This window comes from Pseudopodoces humilis, chromosome 10 (genome assembly GCF_049639895.1).
Source record: "Pseudopodoces humilis isolate 2021_Gansu_Grassland_sample_001 chromosome 10, ASM4963989v1, whole genome shotgun sequence".
NCBI lineage: Eukaryota > Metazoa > Chordata > Aves > Passeriformes > Paridae > Pseudopodoces > Pseudopodoces humilis.
Genome location: NC_142209.1, coordinates 8,680,741 through 8,699,366, shown reverse-complemented (window position 1 = coordinate 8,699,366; position 18,626 = coordinate 8,680,741).

Here is an 18,626-nt window from a genome sequence, read left to right as displayed (position 1 = left end):
TTGAAAATACTTCATATTGCCTAATTTGTCTTACATGTGCAAGATCAAAACTCTAGGCATGTAAATCCCAATCCCATGGCCCACACTGAATAACTATATACAAGACATATAAATAAAAGTTGTGCCTCCATATCAATCATGAATGCGGTTTTCTAACATAAAATAGGCAACTTTTAAATTTTGAGAGTAGTACTCTGTGTTGGATTCCTACAAAAGGATTCATTCCCAAGTAACAATTTACTGATCCATAAGGACAAGAGAGATGAAGTTATCTACTTCTCATTTATTTCTTCATTTCAGAACAAATGACAAATTCTGTAAGGAATAATGAGTCAATACCAATTAGTGTAGGGTTAGGATTAATTTTAAAACTCCACAACCTAATTGGACTTCTTAAGAAGTAGTTTTCAGTTAATTCAATCTTTCACAAAGTTCTAAGGCTGTTGTATAAGAATAACAAACCTGAGTATTTGTTCCCCAACTTGTGGCCAGTATGAATTAACTTTCACTTCATAAAATAACTTGCTATTCTTTCTCTGGTTTTGAGAACTGTACATGTTTTCTGATATCAGTTATAAATTGAAGAAACAATAAATTCCATGTCCCACAATGTATATAAAATTCATATGGATATAGATAAGAAAAAAACCCTGAATTATAAAAAAGTAAATCACACATTGAAAAACAAATGTATTGGAAGTAAAAGGGGGAAAAAAGGAAAAAATAAGGAAATTTTTAATGTCTACTAACAAGGAAAGAAAAATTCAAAGTGATCTTAAAATGACATGGTTAGTACTTTGTATTCTGCTAAACTCCCCCAGATTTTAGCATGCTCCACAGAGTCAAAAATTACTGTATGATCCTTTTAGGGGAAACTTTTACCTCTGCATTCAATTATGGAAATATTTATCAGATTTCCCTTTCAGTATACCCTTTACTTTTTTTTTTTAATATATAAAGTCCATGACAGTTTGGATTTAAAATTTGATTTAAAATTTAAATTAAGCCTGGTGGAGGGATTTTTTTGTTTTAAAAAGTGTTTATTTCCCATTATAATAGAAGCAATAATGAATAATTTTTCATGTCATGTCATTGATTTCTCTAGAATTCAGTCAGAATGCTGCCATATGAATTTCCATACCAAAGCTGTATTGATTTCCTACTTTGCCAGCACTTGCTGATTAACACCTCTTTATATTGCCACACCTCCAGCTGTACTTTTGACTCCGCCACAAACTCCTCAAATGAAATGAAAACTACTAAAAATTTCAATCTTCTGCCTTTTCAGTATGTTTCTCTGTTTTAAATAGATGAAGGAACCCTTCTTCTATAATAGAGGAAATAATGTTTTTTTTCTCCAAAAGATGTGGAGTGTACTCCCTCTTATTCTTAGGGAAAGGAAAAAAAAGGGAATATTTTTCACAAATTTAAACAATAAGGAAACTTTCTCCATTCATTTAATTATTAATTTTAATTTGCTTTTTTTCTCATATATTTTACCTTTATAAATTACGCAAAGGGGTTTTCCCCTTTTTACAGCTGTTAAAGAGCCTTTCCAATAAATGATGACTAGTTTGTTTATTCTTTTGTCATCTTTTCATTAAAAAGAAGCCTGTCTACTGAACTCTAAGTGATGAGAAAAATGTTTCCAGCTATGCATCTTTTGTGGTTTGCAGAAAAATTGGCAAACTCCTGTTTTCCCAGAGAGCTTAGATGGCCTTTTGAAATATTGATCCTGTATATAATAACATATGACTACATTTCACATTTTATGCCATTCTTAGCCCCAGGTATTTGATAGCTGCTTTAAGGAGAGTAAAAGCTGTTTCAAATTCCCAAGCCATGGAGCAGCTGTTAGAAAACTATTTTTTCCCAGCTAAACCTACACTGAAGTAAAAATAATTCTGTCTAAATTCTGTGCAGTACGCAATGCATTTGCACATGTAATTTATAAGGAAGGTTAATTACATTGCTCTGCTGGCACCACCCGCTTCCATGCTGCAGCCAAGAAAGCATTAATGATTTTAAAGAATTCATCAAGACAGTAGTTTTTTCCTATAGGGTTGCTTCTGAGTCTTCTGTGCTCAGCCAAGCAATAGGAGATGAACATGTATCTGCTGTGATTATATTCAGAATCCCAAGAAGTTTGAACCTCAAGAAATGTCAAACAAAGCTCAATAATAAATGAATTTTTGACTGCAGAATCAAAACAACACAGGCAAAATTATTTCTCTATAAACCTTAAGTTATACATATTTCAGGAGAATGTAACTATGAATGTTGTATGTTTGACCATTTACAGATAATAAGTTCATGCATTATCCAGGTAAATTATTTCCTAATGATTACAGTTTCAAAGGGTAGGATAGATGATTTTTAACACATGAAGTTGATAGAGAAAAAGTGATACAAGGAGATTCACTGTTTGTAAAATACAGCACATTCATAAAGCATATCTGTCTTAACTGGATTGTTACTGCTTGCACATTATGATCATTGCTGTGTTCTGTAATCATGATATTTATGAGACACAGAATAATAATTCCAGCTGGCATTAGTGGCACTGCTGAGTCATCTGGCAATTATTGGTTCAGACCTCTTAAACAGAGGGCAGGAGGCAACCAATACATTTTGTCCTTCCTTTAATACAAAGACAGTATTGTCCACAGCATTCATATCAGCTCCCTGCACAGATTCCAGAAATTACAAGGACCTGACACACACAGCAAGATGGTGCAACTCAGTACAGCTACATCACACCTCTGAGAGAGCCTCATGGTCAAAAGACTTCTCCTTCTTCGGATGATTGACTGCAAAAGAGTAATTTTAATACAAAGACCTTCAACAGTGATTTTTCTACAAAATTACTGTGGGAAGGAAAAGATTCACTCTGTTTGAAAGCATTTTGTTTTACCTGCAGTTACATAGAAAGTGGATCCAAACCCTCACGCCCTGTGCATTAGAGCAGTGAGTATAAGGAGGAGCTCAGACAGATTCAACAAAGGTCTCAAATCTGCCAAATAACTCACATTTCATGTGAGAACCTGTTAAATATCTTACTCAGATTTGAGAGACACAACTAGTCTGTCTGACTAGGCCCTTTTGAAGCCACAGACTTTAATGAGATTGCAGAATTATGAGGACTAACTCCAAATAATTTGGTAATACACCTGGCATTTACAGTGCTTTTGATACAGCCACTAAACATCGACCTACTGTAATTAAGCAAGTTTGTTCAAGAAAGTTTCCATTTATGAAACACTCAATAAGCTGGGTTTTTAAAATAAGTGCATCACTCAGCTCTTTCCAATTGAAGCCATTATTTACTGAGATAGAGCTATTTATTAATGAATAATCAACTGTATGGCTGATTAATGCCAATAATACACTATGCTTTAGATATGGGGCAGCAGAGGAGAGAACTCCAGTGCCTGATCAAATTGGATGAGCTTTACACTAAATTCTGTCACGCAGTTATTTATTTGAAATTGAAAAATGGTGTCTGATATAGAAAAAACAGACAGTTCAAGTAAATGTTTTAAACAGCCTCCAGCAAGTGTAAGTCCACATAAACCAAACCAGAAATGTTCTGGTTTTATCATGCTTTTCATCTATGCATATGAATAAATTTATTCAAAGTAATGGTAGATGAACATATAAGAGCTGATCTTTTAAAAGGTACTGGCCAAAAAATATTTTTTTTTTTATATATACAATGTGTTGATTGGTTGACTATGATTTTGCTTTTAATGCTATTTCTTTCCACTAGGAGGCACAAACTACTCACTAAAGAAAAATAAATTTAAAAATTTTGCATATGTTCAAAATCACTTTCATTAAGGAAAAATGCCTAGTGACTCAAGATAGAAGAATATAACATTTTAAAGAGAATTGTCATTATGTGATACATCCTCATCCTCATTTAAGCCCCTCTCTTAAATCCAGTCCCCTCAAAGCCCAGCAAAATGTCCTACAGATGTTAGAAACAGGTTTTAAATACTCCTTAAGAAAATATTCCTAGGACACTTTGCTAACTTCCTTCTGAAACATATATGAACACGCATAAACAATAGAAAAGCACAGGTAAACATTTACCTCGCTTTGCATCATGACAGAAAAAAAGTATTTTTCTCAAAGATTTTCCTGGCACTGATACCTTATCAGTTACTGAAAGGTTATTTCTAATGCACAAGATACCAAATCACCAAAATGCTGATATTACTTTTTTGTTCCACAGGGTTTCCTTGCACTGTCACCAGGGCTATAATGAAGGCTAACAAAAATAGTAATTACTTTAACTACAGGCTACTATACAAATTTAAATGCTCCCTTATTTGGATTTTAAGATTCAAGTCAAAACAGCAAAGAAACATAATGCCAATGCTAGGCCCTAGTTTACTGCTGATTTATTTGACAAAAACCCTCAAACCTAATAAAAATCCATTAATTACTATTTTATTATACCTTATTCTCCTTCATTATAAGTCTACTATGGGCATAATTATAATTTAAAATAAAAAAAAGACCAATTATATAGAGGAGGATTTTCAGATATGTGAACAAGAAACTTTATCTAGGTCAATATTGGGGAGTGTGAGTAGATGATGCATATTTCTAATCTTAAAATCTATTAACCAGAACTACTCCTGTGTCACTGTTGGACATGAAATGATTCACACAGACACAGCTCGAAGTGTGATGAAAGAAGAAGAGAAGTTTATTTGTTCTTTCAGTATTTTTAGGTTTTTGACAATGACCAGGGATTGAATAGTCAGGTTACCACCTTCCCAACCACACTGGCTGTGAGAGACGTCCATCAAAAGGCATATCTTTAATGGAATGTATAAACACCTATGTTTATAGTTACTTTCCTGGGAAAGTGGCTAGAAATCATGAAAACAATATTGAAAGGCCTGATTCTCAGAGCAACACTCCCGTAAGGTAGACTTGAAACTTTTTTTTTAAAAAGCCAAGTATTCACTCTTGTGGCCCTGTGTTGACATATTTATAAGTTATTTGCACTGTCCGCAGTAAGATTTATTCATTTTATACTTATATGGCCTATCTTCATTACATCTAAAGCACAGCATTTTTTAGAAACATAAAGAATTCTTCAGGGTGCTTGTAAATTAAAGTTTTAATCAAAACAATATTGGTTTGAATGCAAGTAGGATTCTAAGGTAATTCTCAAAATTGGTTTTTACTATAGGGTCTAAATGATTTTAAATCCTGATGTCTGAGGAAATTAAGATTACATTGACACAGATTTCTGTGCCACCAGAAGTTTGAATATTTATACTGCTATTAGTTTGGAAATACACTGTATCCCCTTCCTACTTAAACGGTCATTCTGACTATTTCACAGTTATTCAGAGAGGGCTCATAGCATCTTTAGACAGCTTTGCCAGCAGAAGCAGCCTATTACACCATTAGAGTGCAATAGATTAGAGGTTTGATTTTAAAAGTAGATTTGAATAGCATAAATGAATAATATCTGACATCTCAAGCTGCAGAAACTTTTGATGTAAATATAAGTAGATCCCTTTTGGAATATAATGAACTGTGTGAAAAGACTATCTGAAAATGACACTGGCAATGAGCTCTTACTAAAATACGTGGAATCACCTAACGAATAGAATTTTCCCTGCCACTATATTCTTGCACACTCTTAACACCTAAAATATAACAACATGCTTTATAGCAAAAATTTACGTCCAGTTCTCTAGACAGACATTAAATAGTCAAATGAAAAAGATGTGAAAGATTCTAGAAGTCCTATTGTAATTATTATTTTCTTAGGAAGAGTTCAGAATTTCTTAATTTGAAATCTGTGTTTAACTAGTTTCTTTAATGTCATGTTGGTGTTAAACAAAGGTAAAGTACTACTTACAAGAAGTTGTTCCACAGCTTTTGATTTAAGATGCAGGACAGAGGTGAATCAAGACCACTGGATACAGTGAGGGGGTATCATGCTTTGAAAACAACACCCCATACATGTATTTTCCAGCTTAAAAAAACCCCACAGTGAAGTATGTGTTGCTTTCTCAGCTCTTTCCCTACATGTGTATGGGTTTTGAAGAGATTTTGCTATTGAAGGCAAGAAAAATTTTAAAATGCTCTTTGAGCAGACAATTTTACCATTTCTATTCAGAGAAACCAGATAACATCCAGAAAATTCAACTAATGCTATACTTTTCCCCCCAGTTAATTTTTTCTAATTGCACTGCAAAGTTTGAACTACACTTTACTGGAGATATGAGTACCAGTAAATGTTGGACTTCTCATTAATCTAAACATACGTGAGTGATTGTGAATCAAAATTCCCTCATTAATTTCAGCAGAAACTCATTTACTCTCTGGCAAGTACCTTACATGTTAAACATATAAATAACTTCCCTTATCTTGGTAAGTGAAAGCGTAAGTGGAGCTGCAGATAAGTGCATTTGCAGCACTCAGTCATCTTTGGAGTGCCATGCACGGTTTGTTTGGTTAATTGATTTTATGCATTCTTATGATTTATGTTTATTTATCAAATTCACAGAATGCAAATGCTGACCAGCACTTACACACACAGTGTTTGGACTTTGCACAGGTTTTCTGATTTGAAGACAAAAATGAGGATCATTGATTACACTTCAGAGAAAGAAAATTTATTTCCAGTCACACATGTTAATCCTTGACCATGCGATGTTCAGAAAGCAAACTTAAACCACCTGTCAGTGACCTAGAAATTCATAATTTGCTTGCTTAAAATGGTTATGCATCCAAAACCTCTGAAATGTTACCACATAAAATTAGGTATAAAAAGTTACAAAACAAGCTCTTAGAACACCTGCTTTTATTTTAGTAATCTTTTGTTCTCCTGTTAGAAGAGCAAGAAGTGACATTTCCTATCGCCATACTATTTCCTTCACACAGAGATGGAAAACCTTAAATTATGTTTCTTGGTGGATTAGGCTGTCCTCTATTCATTGGGGTAGTTGGAGAGTTCTCATATAAATTTTTTCTGCAAATTCAGATGTTGGATCGGCAATTTTGAACAGAGAAACAATATCAGGGAGCTGGAGGACATCAGGATCTTGATCTTGTACATTAATTTGTAGAAGTATTTTTCCTTTTCCTAACCCATTGTGAGCCCACACTTCTGACACTGCACTCTAAGCAAACACATTTGCAAAGGCAGTGGTTTATGTGCTAGAGACATTCTAGATCCAGCAGGAGAAAAAATTAATTCCACCCTACACAACCATACACCTCGTGATAAGGATGCAGAATCAATCAAAATCTAATTTACTACTGAAGGAACAGGAATAACAAGTACACAGTGACAGACACCCTGCAAGTAGAAAACACACCAGTAACTCTCTGCCACAGAATACACACAGATTCAACTAGGAATACTTCTGCAAATATTTTTTTTTCAAAAATCCTCTTTCATTATTAAACAGGAAGATTTTTTTTCTGTCTTTCTATTATGCTAAATCTTGTTTTTATTGAGAAATATTTTATTTCTCCTGTGAGACTAAACAAAAGTGTCTCATGCTAGGAAAAGCACATTCACCATCTGTTCAGTGGAAAATCCATGACACTGACTGCATATCAGGCATCTGATTTTAATTACATTTCTAGATGAGAGGTGCTCTTCTCAGACCATTTTTTTTTTTCTATTTTACTTTCTGTGTTATTTCCAAAAGGCTCCTAGCAAAAGTTGCTTTGCTTGAGCTTCAGATCTATGAAGCACAAGATAGCAGTTAAGGTTTTCCAAGAGGGATTACTGCATACCCCATGCAGAAAGTGCAAGAAAGGTGGGACAATAAAAGAAAGATTATCTTTTATTAGTTGTAAGAACAATCTGCAAAAACTTTTCTAGTCTTAAACAGAATTTCTGTTCCTATTTCCCAGTTTCTAAGTCCTCAGGTTGGAGCTGTAAAAAAGCAATCATCATTACTGCCCAAGTGAAAAATATTCCAGCACTGTCACCCTGAAAACTCAGCTTCTGAGCTTGCTAACATAGTTTTCTAAGGACTTTCCCAGGACAGTAACTGTAAACATAGATATGTGTACATTCTTTCTGTTTCACGTCTTCTGATGGGCATTTCTTATGGCCAGTGCAGTGAGAAAGTGTTATCCTGACCATCCAATCCCTGGCCATGGTAAATCCTGGGAAGAAAAATAAACGCTGCTCTTTTCTTGCACCACACCTCAACCTGTGTCCGCGTGATCTATTAATCTTCAGCGGTAACACAGCACAGGTTATTTTTTTTTTTTTTTCACCTGCAACTGGTTGTGATCTATAAGCCAATCGCAGGAGGAAGTCTGGCAAGATCCCCTTACATCCATGAAGGCTGCTGTTCTAATATGAATGGCCCATTCATAAATTTTCAGGTGAATTCCTCATGGCCACTTTAAATACATCAGCGATTAAGTAAAATAGATCTATTTTCCTTTTGTTCTGGAAGCAAGAAAAAAAGGCTTTTGGGATTTGAGAGGAAGGCAGATGAGGATACCAAGAATCACATGCATTTGTTCTCTTTGTAATTTCACTTCTTGAAGTGGATGACTGAAAAATACAAGGATATTAGTCTATCTATGGCTAAACTCACAAAAGCCAAACTGTATGTGATTTATATAGTGGAAATACATTCAGAATTAGATATCCCTGCATGTTCCCATGTTGCAAGGATTTTCCCTGAGAACATCATGGGGGCAGCAGACAGGAGCCTGTGGCTCTTTGGTGCAGCAGAGGCCCTTGCACTGCCCTATCAAAACGCAGCAGAATTATTACACAGTCTGAAGTATGTAGTGCAAGGCAACATGGCATTAAACATTTACCACAAAATACTATACACTCCAAATTTCTCAGAATTTTATGTGGGGAATGGACAGTACAGAGTGACAAAAAAATCTAATCCTGATGGCAGTCTTGCTTCAAATGCTGATGAGAGCAGGGCATATTACTCTGTCTGATTTTTTATCACTTTGAGCTTGCACTGTCACAGAAGCCAAGCAGGAAAGTTTTTAATTTGTGTATTTTGGTAGCGCTGATGGATGGAATAATATCTTTAGGCTTCTGTTTTGCAGGAATGTAAGACATCCAAGGTCCTTCTAAGGTCTGTAGGAATAAAATATTTCCATAGTAAAAATTTGAAATTGAATATGGACAAATGAATATTTTATTAATTGAAAATATTGGGTAAATATTACTCATCAATATGACAGATTCTTACCTCTCCATTTTATTAGCCTGTTTAATAATGAGAAGTTAGTCTAAAAAAATCAACATGCATAAAACTAGAAAAATGGAAAAAAAAATCAAAGAAAGAAAAAAAAAACAAAAACAAAACACAAAAAACCACAAAACACCACCAAAACCACACCAAGACTCACAAATATAATGAAAAAAAAAATCCTTTTTAGCATTTTTTGAGCCTAGGAAAATGACATGCCTTCCTGGGAAATAGTCCTGCTCTAGGCAGAGCTCGTTTCCAGAAAGGGGTTTGGTCTGCTTTCCTAGCAGACATGGCAGAGCTAATTTCAAATGCTTTTTGGTAGAAATATGAGCTACCTTAGAAGTAAAGGGTACCTAAACCCAGAAGCACACCTCTAAATAAAAGAAGGGCTGCATATATATTATACACATCAAATATATATGAGGTCTTGAGATGCTTAATATAACTTATATTAAGGAGAAAAACTGCTTGTTCTGATGGGGAGCTGTCAAAAATTAGCACCTTTTCTTTTGAGCATCAGCACCAAGTGCCATGAAACCTGCAGAAAAACAGTGCACATGTGCTAAGGGTGCTTCCCAGTCAGACACTAGAACAAAATGGCTTGTAATTATATTTATTCTGTAAGTTGCATAATTACCTAGCAGAAAGTAAAGTCTTGAAACCTCTCAGAGTAAAACTGCTACTCTTATCATGTCTTGACAGATATAAATTGCTCTGCATTTTTACTTTTGGCTTTATCTTGCCATGGGATTTTGGGGGGGACCAGGCTCCAGAGATCTCCCCCTGATGTAACTGGGGTTGTCTGTACTGTGCCAGCGCAGAAGAGAAAGCTTCCCACAGGATGAGGGATGTCCTTCCTCTTGGCATTACTCCTTCCCTCTGCAGCCCTCCCAGGGTTGCTCTAGGCACAGGCTGATCCTACCTAAGTATTTCTATTCTTAGATCCCTCCTTTCCAATGTCATAATCTTTGAGATGTGATTTCTGAAGAGCCATCTTCCTGTGCTTGTATCAGCCATATTATTCACTTAGAAAATAAAGGTGCCACTATAACAACAAACATCCTTTATTATGAATTACTTATTTATTGGAACCCAGATAATTTCAAGAGAGGGCTCAAAGTGACAAACTAATGAGAACAGGTCACTCTAACTAGAAATATTTTTCAAAATGCTGTGTAAGGCAACAACAGTTATAATATTATTCATAATTCATTAAAACCTAAAACATTCAAGTGAATACAAAATACTGTATGTGCAACTTTGCCTGAAAGGCTGCATGCAAAAAGAGATACGAATGTGTTCTAGTTGTATGATAATTTCCCTTTTATTCAAATGACCTACATTTTTGTCTTTCTTGTGATGTGATTACTTTCATAGCAACTGTTTCAAAGTTGTGATCAATTTGAATGAAAAATGATTATGACTGGATGTTTAAATTCAAAGTTTCTACAAGATAATAAAAGGAAGGTAAAAGGGGTTTAACACATTCTATCAGCAGCCGGATTCCGAATAGCTGAAAATACGTGAGTTTTGAGAAAAAAATATAATGCCTCATTTCCATGCCTGCAATGCAGTTAATGAAATAGCTTCATTAATTTAAAATAACTTCATTTCTAAATGCTCTAAGTACACACTTAAAGACAGCTGATCAAGTGCTATTTTAAATAATATCATTTCACATCAAAACAGCTTTGTGATTACCTGGTATTGGTAATTTTTCTCATTTGTTTTGCTTAATTTGCCAAGTGTTTAGTGTTCTTTATTCACGTAATTTAAATCATTCATTTTAAAAATGGGTGAAAGGAAGGAAAATATGCAATCCAAGAACTAAGCTGTAACTGCTAATGCAGCATGAACTGCAATATTGTTTAGATTACCAGTGATTACATCAGCAAGTAGAAAAAGAAATATAACTGCAGACCTTTGCTATGATCTGTCTTACAAACACAATGCAATTGGAAATTTCTTTATCTGTAACTGTTTGCACCTAATTCTGCTACTGTTTTGCAGAACTGCAAATGCAGAAATTCTGCAGAAATACAGAAACTGACTCGGTCACAGATTTTCCCTATTAGGCATTCTGAGAACACAATAAAAATTATGCTAGAATGTATCATTAGTATTTTTTTAAATTAACCTTATAATCTCCTTCTTTAAAACAGGCAAAAATTGAGGTCACATTATCATACCAATGTAGTAACTGGATAGTGGGATACTTAATGCTCCCCAGATAAATAAATGGGTATTTTAATTCAGGTTTAATACAATGGCCTGCATGTACTATGCAGTTCTTGTAACAGTTCGTTTTGAAAACCATCCTTATTGGTTGATTCAAGCTACAAGCTATATTTCACCAAATATAGCTTGGAACCTATTACAAACACAGTTTACAGGAAAACAGTCACAAGTAAAGGACCTCATCAACTTTATGTTTAGGATATTGTCTAGGATGCTTGGCTATCACCCTGAAACTAGAGCCTTCTGATTGTTTAGAATATTGTTCATTTTTCTTTTTTCTTTTTCTTTTTCAAAGGAGAAAGGATGAGATGTTGCTCTGGAAATTGAAGCCTTCTGATAATGTTTTCACAGTTTTAGCTACTTTCCAATGGAAGTTCTATAAACATAAGTTGTTTGTCACATTCCTTCTAAGAAACGTCTTTTGATGGACGTTTCTCACGACCAGTGTGCTTAGGAAGTTGGTAACTTAATTATCCAACCCCTGGTCATTGTCGGGAATCTATAAATACTGGAGTCAGAGAATAAAGGCACTGTTTTTTCTGTTCTGACACTGAGAGGTGTTTGTGTGAATCATTTCATGTCCTCTAGCGACACTTGGCTGCTTAGTTAACATCTCAGTTAGACTTAAGTACAAATGACCAGGCAGCTGGACCCTTTAGTGAAAGGCTTAGTTCCTTGTAAAAAACTCAAATAAATTCCTGTGATATTAATGAGGGTTTTTTTTTTCTTATTAGACATGTTGCACTATCTGTAAATAAGTGTTTAGTTGTTGTATTGGTGAGCTGTGCTAAGCATTCACAGCAACCACGTAAAGTGACACAGTACACTCTGAAGTTTGTGAGATGGGAGAGTCAAAAGTGACAGTCAGTTTCCCCAAAACTGCAAAAAATTTATCATGAGATTGTTTTTTAAAATAACACTGGTAAGATTTCTTGGTAATTTTTCTTCAGGCCCAATATCATATTACCAAGCTTTTCTTTACAAGCATGAAAAGTTGAATTATACAATTAAGTATTTACACATTTAACTGAAATGATTTTTTGTAACTGAAGATTTTGGAGGCATTAAGGAGATCTGTGGTGATTTCGATGGTGAGCAGAATGGTGTTATAAATTTGTATTGTGATATTGGCTTTCACAGATGAATATTATATGTTAAATACTTTTTAGCTATGTATGTACTTTTTTCTTGCTAACAAGTTTTAAGCTTGAAAGAATTTCCTAGGTACAGGGCAAGGAAACCCCAGAGGGCAAGGACAGTGGGGCCCAAGCTGGTTATCAGGAGAACAATAGAGGCCAAACTGTTATCAGCGGAAGATATGAAGCCCAGCTGCCCTCAAAGGAAGGATGACGGGCCTGGACTGTTATCAATACTGACCATTTGCAGAAGAAAGGAAACCAGACTCAAAATAATGGTGGTCAGCAAAAATAATGATGACCAGCAAGAATAATGATGACCAGCAAAAATAGTGCTGAATAGCAGAAATAGAAATCAAACAAAGCATGTTCTAAATAGGTGAAACCAGGGAGGGGACATGCTAAATACTTCTTGAAAAAGTTTGAATATGCATCAAATCCTCACAGTAGGAGGGGATAAAAAGAGTGTTCCCAAGATACCAGGTGTGTTCCTGGCAACCCACTAGGGCACCCGGCCGTTTTAGCCCTTTACTTTATTTGTCTCCTAATTGTCTTTTTGTTTATATTAAATTTTTATAATTTATTAAGTGAATCTCATTTTTAATAATGGAAAGGAGGGATTACATGGAATAATACACCAAAGAAAATCTCTAAACACAATGAAAACAAGCCTGTCCTCCATGCTCTGCATTGTCTCCTGCTGCAAGAGGCTGTCCTTGATGTCCTGGAGTAACTTTATGATACTAGTATCACCAGTCACCTGGTTTATGTTATATATTAAGTTCTGCACCTTTAAGACTGGCTCTGAGAACAAAAGGAAAGAAGAAAAAACAAGCAGTTTGTTTTCAAAAAAAAATCACTCCCCCGCATCCTGCTCCTGGACTGTGGTGTCTGCAGCATGGACAGACAGCAAGACAGAGCTTCTCTTTGGCTTTTAGTTAGTTTTAGCTAGCTGAGGCAGAGGAGTTCCCTGGACCTTTTTTTTTTTTTTTTTTTTTTTCCTTTGATCTATGCAAACCTGCTCTGGACTGAAAAACACCCAGACAAACCCCGGGAGTTCACGTCTGTGGCCCACCGGGGCCTGGGCCTCGGCACTATCCGGCACCTGAGCGAGCCGAGCTACACCACATGAAAAGGACTTTTCTTCCTGGATTTGCCATCCCATCAAACAGTGAGAAGTTTTATTGTTTAATATTATTCAATTTCTGTTAAATAAACAGTTTTTTCCACTTCTCTCCAAAGAAATATCTTTTTTCCGAACCAGTTAGGGGGAGGGGTCGTTTGAATTTTGCTTTCCTGGAGAAACCCCATTTAGAGGTCCTCTCCCAAATTTACCCTTAACTAAGACACCTGACAAACCTTGTTTACCCAGACTGGCATCCTGGGCACCAAAACTGAAATCTTGAAACACAAAAGCATTAAATGACAAGGGAAGGATTCTTAATTTGGAAGGTGAATTATATTTCAACTGTTTTTGTTCCTGAGGTCCAAAGAGCCAATAAAGAAGGTGTTTGAGCTTGAAAAACCAATCTGCTCTCTGTACTGGATGACAGAAATAAATATCTTCACAAATGTAAAAAAAGGGCTTTTTGTTTGTTGTATTACACTAAAGTGGTTTTTCCCTGTTGCCCCACCTAGGTTGGTGGTGTGTTGGTTCCTTCCCCTTGCCCCTCCCCCTTCGGTTTCACCCCATTGGCTGGGGTCCTGTTCTCCCCGTCTCCTTTACCCCCCAGCTTAAAAGTCCTCATGATTTCTTTCTCTTTTTTCCCCTGAAGTTAGCTCTGAAAATATGCTGTGGGACTTTGTCCCAGAGAAAAGAGCTTCCTTCTCCTTTTACCTTTGTCCCTCGTCAGACCCCCCCGTCTCCCAGTGGACAAGAAGCTAGCTGGGTGATACGCGGGGCTGGGGACAGAGGTTTCCAACAAGGGCTCATCACACCTTGTTTTTCTCTTGAGTATCTTGAAATGGAGCAATATTTCCTCTTTGATTTACTTGATCTCACTAAAGCCAAGAGCAGTTACTTATGGAGAGAGATGTTTCTTCTGGACAGGAGATTACCTCTTATTTTGTCAAATAGCCAGTGGGCCATATAAATCATAGGTGGCCTGAAGACATTTACCTGATAAAGGCTCCTAGAGCAGTGTCAGATTTTCTGCTTTGATAAGCCACTGCCCCTCAGGCAGAAAGCAGGAGTGATCCTGTGCTTTTAGCCTGCTGCACTGAAATTCCACGGAGTTTCCATGTGCCTTATTGCAATTTTTTTTCTATATTAGCTTATTTTACCACATTGAATGACTCCTGGGTTAAGTGAGAAAGTCACCAGATAAAAGTGAAGTTAGACAAATGGGCTTTTAATTATTTTTGTCCAGATTTTAAAGCTGTCCCGCTGTTTTACATAATTATGTGTAATTACTAGGTTTATCATTAGAAATAGGCTTTGGTGCTGAGTAGTAAGAGACATCCCTTCTCTTATAGAACTTGCTTAAGGTTTTGGAAAAGCCAAACCGCAGCTTCTTCCATCATCTCAGACTACGTGATTTCAAGGTACCTTTCTTACCAAACAAGAAAAGTCCAGCAGATATGTAAGTTTTGGGTTTCACTTCAGCAAAGTACTATGCTTTAGTGTGTCATTAAATGTAGAAGCACTTTAAGGCATTTTCTGGAATTAGACTTAACAGCTATTGGTACCATGTATCAATTTCATGGCAAAGAAAAGAATAAAATACAGAAGTCGTAACTTTCAGGCTTCACAATTAAGTTTTCAGACCATGTAAGAATGAATAGTTATTTGCGTTTTATTATTCTCGTTTGTCTAAAGTATCTTAGAATTCTTGTTTAATATACAGGAAATTTAATTAATTCCCGCTGTTCCAAAGTGCCAGATAGATTGACAATAATGTTGAGAATACCACATGCTTGGTAATAAATATTGTAAAAAATATAATTGTAATTCACATTACATATACATATGATTCCTGGAATTATTAGTGATAGAGGAACTTGTTACATTTGGGCTGTGAAACACTCTGCAGGCTTTTCCACCAATGAGAAAAATAAAGTGGGTGAATCGAAAACAATTCTAGTTCTCTCCTGCAGAGGTGCATTATTTTCTGCAGGTAAAAGACCATCCTCCAGGTTCAGAACCAGCTCAAGATGTCAAGAATTACCTTTCAGTTGCTCATTACAACTTCTGTTCCCAAGTCAGAAATAAGAACTATTAAAAATACTGCAAAATTATTTTTTTAAAAGTCTGACTTCTCACTGCACATGTATCAGGAATCACTATTTTACAGACCTGCTTGTTTCAGGAATACCTGGGTACTTGATACTGCAGTAGACTTCAAATTTTCTTTCATCTATTGGCATGTTTATCAATTTATTTTCTGCTGTCAGAATTTTATAGAACAACATTTGTAATTTAATACTTTGAAATCTATGGAAATTACTGCTTCATTTCTAATGCTGTCCTTCATTAGTTTAGGAGTGGAGTAACTGTATATTTGTGCTAATGAATACAACCAAATTCATCACTATTGTCACTAAGGCATTTGAAAAAGAGGGCATGCTTTTGAAAAACTTGAACAGAACAGAATCATGTAGGTCGCACTATATTGGGAATGGCAAGGTAGTAATGACACGGACTCTCTTGTGAGTTGAACAGGAGATCAAGGTTTATTACCCCAAATCTTCTTTTAAAGACAAGTACACGGAAGTCCAGAAAAGTAAAACTTTTATTGGTCAGTAAGCAATGATTACCATCATTGGTCAGTGGGGTACACCACCCCTCAATCTTCTCTTGCAAGAAAACAAGAAACTGACAACACCTGCAAGGCTGTCTTCTATCTCTAAGGATTATTTTGATTCCTTCTTATGATTTCCCAGGCTGCTTTCTCAGGTGAAACTGAGAAAGTTATGTGACTTGCTCTTCCACAGACACTGAGCTCCGTGCTTGCTGCTTGCATTTAGCATCCACATATGTACATTCTTTAAAGGACAGAAAATTTGTCACATTGATTTGACTGAATTTAGCTTGGTGATCAAATGTCATTCAGTAAAACTTGATTGTTTTAACGGCCTGCAACTCTTGAGCAGGATGCTGATAAACACGTGGTGTTGGTATGATGAACATGGGCTTTTTTCCATGTTCTACTGTAATCCTTAATTGCTTCTGTGTGACTATGACAAATTCCCAGTGGTTACTTTTTTTAAGGAGAATACGTAAACATTTTTTGAAAACAGAAGGGCACTGTCAAACCTCAGTCTCACTGGGGTGAAACTCAGGACTGCAGCTCCATCTGTGCATTCCTCCTTTCAGACTGCAGGGCCCTGACAGAGCAGCTGAATTACTGCAGTAAAAATAAGCATAAAAAGGATTTTATCGGAGAGGATTCTTGTCAAATCAGAATCCATCTACTTCAGTTTCCATAAATCTTAATGACCATACATTAGCACTTAATGCACTTTAAACACTATTTTCTAGTATATTAAATTTGCAGTAAGTAAATGCATTTGGGTTCTTCTGAATTGGAGATAAAGTATTCTGTAATGTAACTGAAATTGCTTAATAGCTGTCTTCAGACTATACATTCCAGATTATTTTTTCTATAGAAAAAAAGAAAAAAAAACAAACCAAATTACTTCATTTAATATCAGTTCCTACCCTGATAAAAATTTTTCAATTTGCAGTGTGACACTTTCTCTTCCAGAATTTTCATCTCAAACAAATGAATCTATAAAACACTTGGCTTCTCTCTTTAGGAATGCCATTCTTCATATTATTTCTTATTCCCATTGACAGAAAGTTTTTCCAAACAGGCTGGAAGTGTTACTATGGGGTTAAATGTTTTTGAAAATCATGAAAAAGTAGGCCACAGGAATTCATGGTATTCGGGATGGTTTAGCAAGTTAAGATGTTTGTAGTAACAGGAATTGGTGCTTGGGGTCTCTAAGACACCTAGAGGTAAGATCTGTACATGTTCATACAAGTAGGGGCTAAGCTACAATGAAGCAATATTGATAAGGTTGTTAGAGTGATTACCGCTACAGCTGAAATTGTATAAGTATCTGTACTTTGGACAAAGTCAATGGAGCTAGATTTGGGCTGCTGATACCCCTAGTTCCTAGGTGCTTCAATAAAAGCACCTGCATATAATCATTCTGTGATCATGTATGTTCATGAACAGTAATATTTTGGTGACCCAGATGGGACCCTGTGAGTGCTACTGAGCAAGTTTGCGACCCAATCATGCTCCAGCCAGCACCGAGGGATTCTCAGGGAGCCCATCTGGCCGCAACTGTCTCCGCTGCTGACAACATCCCTCTGAGAGGGGTAAGGTGCTTTTCAGTCTGGTCTGGTGCCTGCCGATAAGACTCAGCAAAAGCTCCGCACGGTTGGGCTAAAGGAATTCCTGGTATTGCCTGGGCACCACCTGTCAGACAATTGTGAAAGCGCTGCAGGTTCGGCATCAGTGGTGTGTGGTGTATTTTGACTGTAACATGGAGAAGCTTAAAGGGATTTTAGATGGCAATGCCCCTATACCACGTACTTCTTTGGGGTGCTTATTAGCACATTGGAAACAGGGTAACTTTGGGCAAGATTTATGTAAAGTTAGTTAGTATGGAAGTTCAGCTTGCTCTCATTTTCCTTGGGCAGTCACAGGATGGTATTAGGAGAAAATTGCAGAAGTTAGAAGGAGAGGAATTAAAGAATTTGGATAAATTACTTGAGGTGGCTTGGAAGGTATACCATAAGAGGGAAAAAGAAGCTAAGAAAAAGCAGCAGCAAAATCTTTTGGCAGTAATACAACAGAGAATCCAGGTTTCAGAGGATGCGGCAGATGTAGTCGTGAACTGGGGAAGGGTGGACTTGGCAGAAGACCAGGGGGATCAGTTTTGTCAAGATTAATGTTAAACCAATGTGCTTATTGTAAACAGGAGGGGCACTGGAAAAATTAATGCCTGTGTCTGTTTAACCAGGGCAATCAGTTCAATCAGGATCAGGAGATTTCAAAATTAATAGTAT